Source organism: Theropithecus gelada, chromosome 8 (genome assembly GCF_003255815.1).
Source record: "Theropithecus gelada isolate Dixy chromosome 8, Tgel_1.0, whole genome shotgun sequence".
Classification (NCBI taxonomy): Eukaryota; Metazoa; Chordata; class Mammalia; order Primates; family Cercopithecidae; genus Theropithecus; species Theropithecus gelada.
In genome coordinates this window covers 115538255-115550371 of record NC_037676.1, presented here as the reverse complement: position 1 = coordinate 115550371, position 12117 = coordinate 115538255, and the positions used below count along the sequence as shown (strand labels likewise).

Below are 12117 nucleotides of genomic sequence, written 5' to 3'. Positions count from 1 at the left end.
AGCTGTATGAAGATAACCAAATAGTTGGATAAACATGACTCGATACTCTACACTGAATGTAACTCGCTTCATATAACTTATTAAACTGTCGAAGTATGATTTTCAAAAGGTTAAACATTACTCCCACACAAGTATAGAATATACACAAGTTAAAATTTTATTTAACTCATCAGTGACTAAACATCAAAGTGTTAAAACTGGTTCAGAATGTATTTAAGATGTTGAAAATTTATAGGTACCAAAGAAAAAATATTGAAATCAGATTGCAAGTCTAGATACAAAACTGGGGCTAATGTCCTACAGGGCAATATAACAATCACCTCTGAGATTATCTTTTCTACTAGACAGAAAATAATTGTTTCCCTACCAGAAAAAAATCAAGAGCAGATGATTTCATAGAGCCTGTGCTTTAATCATTTGCCAATTGAGAAAATAAAAGTTACATTCATATAGATAATTAAATCATCAAGTGAACGTCTTAGACAGTGCTCCAGTGTGACATTAAAAGAACACAGCACTATTTTTGCCTAAAATTTTGGTAAACAATTAGAATATCATAAACAAATTTAATTATATAAGACTTCTAATACTTATTTCAAGTTTTCTTTATCTAAGTAATTATGAAAACCATTATTCTAGTTCTAAATTATCCTGGCTTGTTCTTACTTCATTTCTATGTTCTTCTAATTCTTATGTAGGTCATTTCTCTCATCTTTTAGTCTTTCATAAGCTACTCCTATTTTATGTTTGCAACATTTTAAAAAATCAAATCTCGCTAATACTAATTGCTGACTCTTCAGCAATTAGCAAATTGTTCTGGGGAACAATAATTTTTCAATGGCCCTTTTTGGCTTCATTGCTAAAGAGGGTTCCATCTTTCAATGCTCTTCATAAAGTATTGATAGTTTCTTATTTTCCTCGGCATGACACGTGTGTGTGTGTGTCTCTGTGTGTGTGTGTGTGTGTGTGTGTGTGTGTGTATTAAATAGCTTTTGGCTTTGAATCCATCTGGAACTGTTTTCTACTGGCTGCCTCTGAACTCTGCTTACTCCTTTCAGTGGAAGGGGGAGAAATAACTTCTAAATTATAGTCTAAACTCAGAGTGAATTTTACATATTAGAAATACGCTCTTGGCAGACATTAGCACATAGTAGATATTCAGTATATGTTTGTTAACTGACTGATAGCAATATGGACATCATTATATGTTATTAAGTCTCTTTTCTGGTGTAACAACTCTTTATTTTGTGGGCTACATTATCAATTCTTTGGGGAGCAAATGAGGATTTCCTTAGACAGAATACCTGTTATCTAGTCCCATTATTGAATGATGCACCATTCTTAAAATGACATCGTTTTTCACCATTATCTTGAAATTGACTTTGTAGGTGAGGGAAAGCCATAGAGCAATTTTGGTAAACAACTTTATATAACATAAAATTCTACCCTTTTATTAATACAGGGTAAAGTGATGGTTACAACTTTCAAATAAAAAGTTGTTTTATATGTCAACTTGTAGAACGCTGTCTTCCAACGGTAAAAACAAACAGAATGATAAGGACTTGGCCACGGATAAAGGTATAGGCAGCATTAATCTTACACTCATGCTTACACTCATGGTATTATGGTGTTCATTTTATTTTATTTTTTATTTTTATTTTTTACTTTTTAACAACAAGGTGCATATGGCAGTGTACACAAAGAATAATTGAATAAGTAGTAAGATCAGAAGGAGAGTTAAATAATTAAACCAACAATTCTTGCTGAGTTATATTAGGAATGCTTTCAGATGCCCTCAATTCCTCCACAGCTGAGCTCAAAATATTATAAGTAATATCAATGTTGGATTTGAAAAACTGTGAAAATGTCTTACTCCGAATATATGTATTTCACTTGTCTGATATGCCTACTTTTAATGTGTTTATTCACATTTATTAAATATTGGTGTGTGTGAAATTAGGGTGACAAATGAGGAATGCAAATTTGAACTTCTATATTTTTCAGTATTTCCTAGCACCAACCTTCTTATTTCTAGAAAAAAATTAAGGAAGCTGGGGGTAAGAGTGCTGTGGTCTGAATAAGAATTCAGACTTGTCTCATTCATTAAAATAATATGTCAAAAACATGCAAGGAATATATGCCAATGTATTCTTCATATAGGTTTAAAATTTTTATTTTAAATCTTAACATTGACATGTATACTTTTCTTAATACCTTATAATCTAATTATCAGAATGTAATGTTTTTCAATACATGTGTTTCTGTGTCTATACCCATATGCTAAAGTGTGTATGTATATGATTGTTCTCTGCATTATTTACTTTACATAAGCACATTTTAATGTAAATATGGATAGATGATGATATTGAGATAAATGCACAAATATCTAGATATTATATATCTAGATATATGTAGAGAGAGAGAGAAATTTGGAGATATTCCTCCTAATAGAAAAATACTTAATTGGACCTGAATTTTAAAGAGATATTCAGTTAAATATTAATTCATGAAGTGTCATTGTGGCTTCACAGAAATGAAATGTCACATAATTCTTTCATATACATTTACTGAAATTGAGATATAAAGAATATGGACAACTCTCCCCAAAGGAGTAGTATAGATTACAGGGAACAATATATCATAGTGTATATCTATTGTTCTGTGAGTCAGGTGACCTAGGCATAGTTTCAGCTCTTTTAGCAACTTCATGTGATGCCTTAGATATGTGATAAATCCCCTAGGTTTTCGTAGCTTTTAATGACTCCAAAGTGACAAATTCTAAGGTCCTTTCCCATTTTTCATGTTAGTAACATTGAGGAAAATTATTAACCCGAAAAGTAGACAAAATTTCAAAATACCAGTAAAGTTAATTAATAAACATCTTTATTTCATATATAAATGTATGTATGTGCATATATATATACACACACATATAATGTAAGCTGAAAATGTTGGGCTGTGTGCATTTATATACATATACATATTTAAGCAATTTTTAATACATAAATTAAAAGGGAAAAATATTGTGAACAAGCGTGTGTAGTACCAATGGAGTAAAATAGGGATCAAAATAAAAAAGGCTTTGTGTGTGTGTGTCCATAAAATCAAATATAATGTCATCAATTATTTTATTTTTAAATAAGTCAATAGAAAAATTATTTTTTCAAGTAAATAAATGCAAAGATTTTATTTTTTTTTCCTGAGTGGTTTTGAGTATAGATTGAAGCAGGTGTTACATATGAAAGCACAGAATATAGGAATACCATCTGTGTGTGTCTACTTCTAGCCAAATTTTTTTCCTTTACTGTTGTTTAAAGATTAGAGAATTGGATTCTGCTTCAGAGTGGCTGTTGGGACTAGTAGCTAATCCTGTTGAAGATTAAATGAAAATGCTAATTTTAAACAGTTAAAATTATTTTATACCATTGGATAGATACATTTTACAGCATAATACACTTCTGAATTTTTTGCTTTTTAAAAACTGTGTATAAATGTGTCTTTTCTATGCTTTTGGAATGGTATAAAATAAAGCAATCAGATTACTTACAATTGTGTGCCAGCATCTATGAGGTTGTATAATTTGGGGGATAAGATCAGGACTCCCCCTACTGGCTGCATGCTTTCTTCATTTGCATCAAAATCAGAGCATTAAAAACTCAGGAAACACTAAATATTTAGCAGAAGGGTAAGTTAAGATCCTCCAATCCAACTTCTCATCTTATGTATGTAGAAATTGAAGCCCAGAATATTAATGGATTAATACTTGTATTTATCCCCTGTAGCTTCAATCATCTAAATTACCTGGGGTTTACCAACCTAATATGGTAACCACTAAGAATAATGAGATAACAAAGGATACTAACTGTGGACTTTGTGCAAATGTGAACTTTTTCAAAACAATATTGTTATGGTACTTCATACAATTTTTAAATTACAAGATACCTTGGGGAACTAGCTTGTTCTCTGATTTAAAAAATTGACCTCCCAAATATTTAAGATAAAAATCGCACCTGGCCTTGCAGAGTCACAAATCCTGAGTGAACAGTTAATCAATGGATTAAATAATCTGGACTTCAACTTAATTTTTTTAACCAGTGTGGAAATGTAGGCTATCACTATCATTTTCCTAATACTCATGTAAGTCTAAACTGTTTTTTAAATTCTACTTGCTGTAATATTGTTCTCATTTGAATACTCCCATATGAGCAATACCTGTTCATATATGTGAAAAGTCTTAAGTTCCTTGTTGGCTTTTTACATTATAAGCTAAAAACCACAATTCACTCAACCATTCTTCATAGAGCCTATTTCACAGTTGTTTAATACTTTTGTAGATCTCTTAGGAATCTGTGTGTGTTTATTTCCCTTTCCAAATTGAGTAGCTGACACTACTCTTCCTTGCTTAAATACTCACTCTGTAATTCTTAGATGTGATTGATCTGTGATTCTTTGCCCGCATTCCACTATGATTTATCTTGATAATCTTCTACTGTTATTGACTCACATTAAGATTATAAACACTGTCACTGAGTTTCAAGGCAATTGCCATCTGAGCAATGCAAAAGCAAATAATAAAAAGATGAATAAGAATAAGCTTCATTTGAATAAACTATAAAGTTGAGAGAACAAACAAAAATGTATAACAATTGTACCCTCTGTTGTCATTCATAGAATTGTCAGAGGCAACTTAGAACCTGCCTCATGTACTGCACAAATGCATATGTATTTAATATTTACTCTTTGTAATTTATAAATATATATGACCAAAAATTAAAGGTACAAAATATATTGATATTCCCAGTATTCCACTTAAAGTTTATCAAGTAGCTACTTTATAAATGTTTTTAAAAAAATATTTAGAAATAATAGAATATTGGCTTTATACTCAAAAAGGAAATAGTTGAGTAATACAATTGAGAAGACAAATATGCAAGCAACTCATTACAATAGAAAAATGGCACATGTATTTCAAAATCATCTAAATTCTTGTGAAATAGCATACATTTTGTGAAGATTACTCTTCAAAAACTATGGACAATTTCAAATGTATGCAAAAGTAGGGAGTATAATATGATTAAGTTCCACATACCTATAATGAAGGTAAGGCAATTGTAACTTCATGGCCAAGATGGTTTCATTTATATTTGAAATTACTCTTCTCCTCCCACAGATTACGTTGAAACAGATCTCCAGAATAAAGATAATTTGTTATTAATCTTACAGTGACTTTTTTGCATGTAACTTCATGATGCAACCAAACTCTTCAGAGCTGCAATTTTTTTTTAAACTGGCAAAATATAAACTTCATAAAGAATTAGAGAAGACCTGAGAATAGCTCAGTAAACATGGCATGATGGTGTAATAGGGTAAGAATATCAAAAGGGATGGAATTTATTGCCAGAGATTTATTGCCAGAGAAGCATACATAGTAAAATAACTGAAAAATGAATGTATATAATGAACTAGTAACCTAGAGTGGGTGCAGGGGATATGTCTTGAAAGATAGGATGAATGTGTTTGTGAATGGCTTAATTTTGTGAAAATTTATATATGCATTCAATAAATGATTTGTAATGATCTTTCACAACATGACTTTTTGTGAAGTTAAGCTTCAGTAACAATTCATTGATTCTACAGTTGTCTACAAGATAAAATAAAAAAAAAAAACTAATCACAATTTGACAAGGTCATTTAGATTCTATCTTTTAAATAAAAGCCTGGAAGATGCATCACAAGTTTATGTTCCAGTCACATTCAACAACTTGCCACTCTCGTTTGTTATACTATTCTGTGTGTAAACATTGTTTTTTACTCTGTCAGCTATGTTTTTCCTTTTGTGAGCAATCCTTTCATGTGTTTTTTTTCAAATTTATTTAAATATTTATTTTAATTGATATATGAAATTATATGTATTTATCATGTACAACATGATGTTTTGAAGTATAATACACTGTGTAATGATTAAATTTAGCTAATTAATATATACATTACCTCATATAGTTAGCAGTTTTGTGATAAGAACATTTATTTACTCTCTTTAGCATTTTTCAAGAATGCAGTATATCATCATTAACTATAGTCATCATGTACAATACAATAGATCTCTTGAAGTTATTCTTTCTATGGAAGGGTAATTTCGTATCCTTTTGCCAACATCTCCCAATACCCCACTGCCAACTGTCTCAGCCTCTAGTAAGCCCCATTCTACTCTCTATTTCTATGAGATTAACTTTTTTTGATTCCACATGTGAGAGAGATAATGCTGTATTTGTCTGTCTGTGACTGACTTATTTCGCTTAACATAGTGTCCTCCATGTTCATCCATGTGGTTGCAAATGATAGGATTTCATTCTTTCATAGCGTCTTAATAATACTCCATTGTGTGTATATAGCATATTTTCTTTATCTGTTCGTCTGTTGATGGACACTTAGGTGGATTCCATATCTTGGCTATTGTCAAAAGCACTGCAATAAACATGGGAATTCAGATATCTCTTTGACATTCTGATTTAATTTCATTTTGATGTATACCCAGCAGTGGGATTGCTGGATCATATGGTAGCTCTAATTTTAATTTTTTGAGGAAAATTCATACTGTTTTCCATAATGTCTGTACTGACTTACATCCACACCAGTAATGTACAACAGTTTCCTTTTCTTCACATCCTTACCAGAAATCATCTTTTATCTTTTTTGATAGCTGTTCTAACAGGAGTGAGGTCATATCTTATCAGAAGAGAAAGTTCTTTTTTTCTCAAGCCAACAAAAACAGATTCAAGATAAATATATATAGTAAGAATTTATCTAATAATTTGGATCCTCAAATTTTATTTTATTATTATTATCATCACAAAGTCCTTGGGACTGCTTTGCATTGATTCACTGAAATGTGGGTGAAATTATTTTTTACCTGAATCATTATTTTTCTGTAAAATATGGTGAGAAATCGATAGAGATTTACTATAATAATAATATGCTGACCTCAGGAATGAAAATGAGTAATACTTTCCTTTTGTTTGCCTCACTTGCCACCATTAAGCACACATTAAATTATATTTATGAATAACTTTTATTGGACACTTTTCATTAAATTATATTTCAATGCAGTTGTTTCCATTCAAGGATTAGTTTTTAGAAACGCAAACCCACCGTTCCTTAGTGATTCACTGTAATGCTTCACTATTCTCATCAATCGCAGATATTTTCCCCAGAAAATATTACCTTCACTGGAAAATACCTAAGATTAAGGGATTTTAATAGTAGGACTAGATATGAATTTAGATATGGTGTGCATTGACAGAAAATTATAAATGATATGTAAATATTATTCAGTTATTAGGACACAGAATCGGGTCTTCATAGTACAGTTTTGAAAGCCAAGATTATTCACATTGTGTCATCAGGGCACCACTTGCTTTGTCAGGGTTATTGCTGCTCAACCTTATAACTGCAGATAAAAGGGTTAAACATTTTGATCACTTGGATTTTGTGTTAAACTTGAGTTTTTAGGAAGATAATGTGATATATAAGGAAAGGTAACACATTAACATCTTTATGTAAAGAAACATATTTATCCATATTCTTCTAGGAAACTTACTGCAAAAGAAAGTTCTCAATTATAGAAGACATACACGCTCATAGACATACACATTGTAATATTGCTTAGTGTTGCTAAGTGTAAGGTTCTGGGGACTGAAGACCAGTGGTAAGTCTAGTAACTCAAACTTAGCCATGACAAGAGCCAGCATATTTATTAAATTCCTGGACATGGCCATCTGACTTTGGAATTTGAGACATCTCTCCTGAGGTTGACATCACATGGGGGTCAACCAAATGAAAATGTTCTGTTGTAACACAGCTTGGAAGGTGAGTTAGTATTAGTCAAAAGGGGAAAGTGTTACTTTAGAAGTTTAGTACTCTGGCAATTGGCCAAGTTGTGTCATTTTGGGGCAGAATTATGTGAAAAAAGAAAATTTTCATTTGGCTTCCTAAGGAGGGCAAATAGGAAGTGTAGTTAATTTTTTCATTCTTTATTCAACAAATATTTATGTACCAAATAATGATGCAGTCAGTAGCAAATCAGCAGGTAGCAACAGGGCTCAGCCCCCATGATGTTTCTACTTCATTGGTGGAAATAGACAACACTCATGCAAATAAATAAATAAAATAATTTAGATTGCAATTATCATGAAGAAAATAAATGAAGGCTATGCTAGACAGCATCCAGGGAAGAGGCAAAGACACTTTAGATGTGGTGGGCCAGGGAAGTCTATTTAAATAAACATGGTTTGGGTTGAGGCTTGAATTATGAAAAAAAATACAGTCATACAGCATTCGGGAGATTAGACTTTTCCAAACATACAAAATAACTAGTGTAAAGACCCTGAATGGAAGAGCTTGGCTTGTTCGAGAAATGTAAAGGAGGCCAGACGCAAGAAGAGAGCAAGAAGGTGTATCGTGTAAAACGAAGTTACTGTATAGTTGTATTCTATAATATAATAACATGCAAATATAAAACAAAAAAAAACAAAAAAAATGAAGTTACTAAGATATGTGGGAATCACATTTTGAAATGTCTTTTTAGATCATGGTAAACAGTTCAGATAATATTCCAATTTCAGTAAGATGGCTTCTGAATTTTGAAAGAATCATAATTGTAGTTTAAGTTATAATAGATAAGTTTATGTACAAGACTTTGTAAAGCAATATTTGGGCTTTGAAATAATGTAATAGATAAATTTATAACTTATAAATACTTAAAATATTAAAAAATGAAGTAAATTTGGCAAAATTCTGATGGAGATTTATTTTACTTTCTTCATTATTGGTTTAAAATCTTCATGAAAAAATTAAAGATATAAAAAAGAATATAGAGCTCAAGTTGAATGACATAAGTATAGCTAATGAAGAAAACATAGATAATGTCCTGTTGTTTCTAAACAGGAATATGTGTTGGAAATTTGATAGCATAAGTAATTATATTTTATGATAATAAGCATTATCCAAAAGCATTCATTCAATGTAGGGAAATACTAACTTGACTAATTATTCCCTGGAAGTATATTGTAAATCTGATTTAATTGACTCAATCACACATTTGCAAGAATATTTACTGTCAACCTTAAAAAAAGTACTCATTTCAACATATTTTGAAAGCTGTTTTGAAGACTTAGCTTAAAGGGAATAATCTAATTTCAATAAATATGATTTTGTTGTATATTTAAATACTGTAGAGAAAAGAGAACATCTTTAAAACCAATGATTACCATAACTCTGGTTTTTGTTTTGTGTAATCATTGTACAAGCATAATTTGTTCATGGTTAACACATTATCCCAAGATACAGTTGATATTAAGATATAATAGGTTACATTTAGAAAAGTTTATAAAAATTTTCTAGCTTTACTTCTATATTGTAAATCATGTAAATGAGCAAGCTAATTTTGTCAGTGTTATAAACACACATACACTCAAACTTCTAGTTTTCTCAAGACGTCATTTTAGAAACAAGAAATATATTCAAATATGCATAAAATGATTAGCTGTTCTCAATTCTGATACAAGACAAAATGAAGAAAATTTGCATTTTAAATCATTGGGGGTGTTGGAAGATGGAGGGCCACGCTCGTTTGCACTGTTGCAGATTATAAATTAAATTATTGCGTAAAACAATCTTTTAAATCAAATACAGTTCTTAGCAAAGTATTTGGGTTGGTTTTCCTCATCATATTTCTATTTTTATTTATCAATATGGAAATATAATGGGGGAAGCATTGAGGTCCTTTATAGAAACAAAATGAAGGTGTCAGAAATCAGTGTCTCTCCTCCAGATTTATCCTTGTGTCCTATAAATAATATCTCTGTGAATAAACCCTCAGAGGACTCTTTGGTGAGGTATGAAAGGCAAAAATCTGCTCAAAGAGATTCTTTCTCCTATGAAATAGAAGCAAACAATACAAAATAAAAATAAAACCTGTGGCAACAAGGACAACAAGCAGGATGATGTTGCCTAAAATACTGATTTGTTTTGGCATCAAATCCTAGAGCATTCTTGCCCCCACCTTTTTTGGTGAAACCGATGCAGTCTTAGGAGTACTTGGTATGGTGAAAATGCCAACTGTTTAGCATGTGGATAAAAGTATTCTTGGCTAAATATTTTTTAAATTTATTGATTAAACTGGATATGTTGTAAATTATAAGGAAAAATTATATAAATTGGTGAGTTTTTGGATCATTTGTTGTTGCATTCAACTTGAAAAATTCAGTTACTCTTTAAAAAGTGATACATATAAAAATGACAGATTATATGGATTGATGTAAATATTCTGACACATTGAGATTGATGATTATAACAGAACGACACTCTCATTATTTTATTGACAAAACTCACCTATACAGACACAGTGGGACAGGCACATATATTTCAGATAGAAACCTATGTTCGGGTCCGATTTTTGTTTGCTGGCAGTGAATATCATTTATCTTCTAACATCATGATATGATACTGACAACAGCTGAGTCAACATCTATGATTTATAAATATTGAATTAAAATGTACATAATCTATTTTTAGTTTAAAAATACAATGTAAGACATCTTTTTTTGTGATGCTGTTTCAACATATTAGTTTAAGTTCTGAGTTTCATTCTGACCAAAGTTACATGGAATGAGGTAAAACTGAAACTTTAATATAAAGCTCTGTCTCTAAAGGATTATACATTTCATCCTTTGACTGGTTTGCAAATTCATTTTATTGTAATAGCACTTCTATTTTTACTCCTGAATTATGAAATATATTATTTTAGATATAGCTATTTTGTGAGTTATGTTTAAGGTAACTTTCCTCAAAAGCTGTTGATCTATTCAAGAATCTGACACTTTTGAATCCTTAATAGCAGTTTAGTTTTCAGCTTTTTTGGTTGATTTTTTTCTTCCATGTTAAAATGAGTTATTTAGAATTTCCTTCTGCTTACCTTCACTCTAATCACCATGAAAAGTCATAAACCCTTGCTCGTTTTCCTTAAGGAAAGCTCATTAGGTACTTGCCTTGGGCATTGTTATAGTTCAACATTTCACATAAATGTATTCTACAGAACATTGGTCTCCTGAGAGACATTGAGAGATGCTCCATGAGAAAGGAAAGAATTCCAAGGACGGTTTGTTTGATAAATCTGGTGTACTATACATTCTCACATTAAAATGAATATAACAGAGTAAATAGCTAAATTCTTTAAGAGATTTGTGGTCAGGAAACTTTTTAATTTTTATAAGTCTTCTGAATAGTGTTTGAATTCAGAATCCTGTTTTGTTATTTAACATGTTTTGGTATCTTTCTAGGCTAACACTTTTTTAAAAAACGTAGTTTTAGCACAGAATGAGTAACACAGCCACAACAAAGTCTTACGTTGAATTGTGTCATTTTCCAAATTTTTATGACATGGCAAATTTTAGATCTCATACATCTATTGGAGAACATGTAATAATAAGAAAAAAAATTCACACCTTTAAGTTACTGCAGCAAGAAATCTTCAAGTGTAACTGGTATTGTTTAAGGATTCATTTAAATTCAAATATTTTATTTTCTTTTTAATCCTTTTATATATGTCCATTGTCAGAATTTGATTTGGGTATTTTCCTTCAAAAAACTAGAACTTGTTGAAATTGAAGTACATGTTTTAGTAAAATATTTTTAGGCTAGCATTTCATTTCCAGATTCAATATTTTTTTTTCTTTTCAAGTGTTCTTTTTAAAGATAACTTAAAGAATACAAATGTAAAGGTAAAGCAGTATGATAATATTCTCCTCAACTATATATAGAGTGATTACATCCATCCCTGTTCTTGTCCCCGTGCTTTACACATTTTCTGTATCAGATCCTTAAAAAAAAAAAAAAAAAAAAAAAAAGAAAACCCTTTAGGAGATTGCCCTACATCACACTGTAACAGCTCTTTTTAAAAACCAACTTTTGTAAGCCAATGGCTCCAAAACTATTATACTCATAAAAACACATGAGAATTCTTTAACAAATGGTGCTGAAACAATTGAACATCCATACTAAAAAATAAATTTAGACATAGACCTTACATATTTCATAGAAATTAACTCAAAATAGATCATA

The 12117-nt window shown here is 30.6% G+C and overlaps 1 protein-coding gene across 1 annotated transcript in view; it reads left to right on the top strand.

The window, feature by feature from the left end:
* The window catches only part of CSMD3 (CUB and Sushi multiple domains 3), a 1234679-nt gene that overhangs the window by 64031 nt on the left and 1158531 nt on the right, over positions 1 to 12117 (top strand). The gene's annotated exons all lie outside the window — the stretch shown is intronic.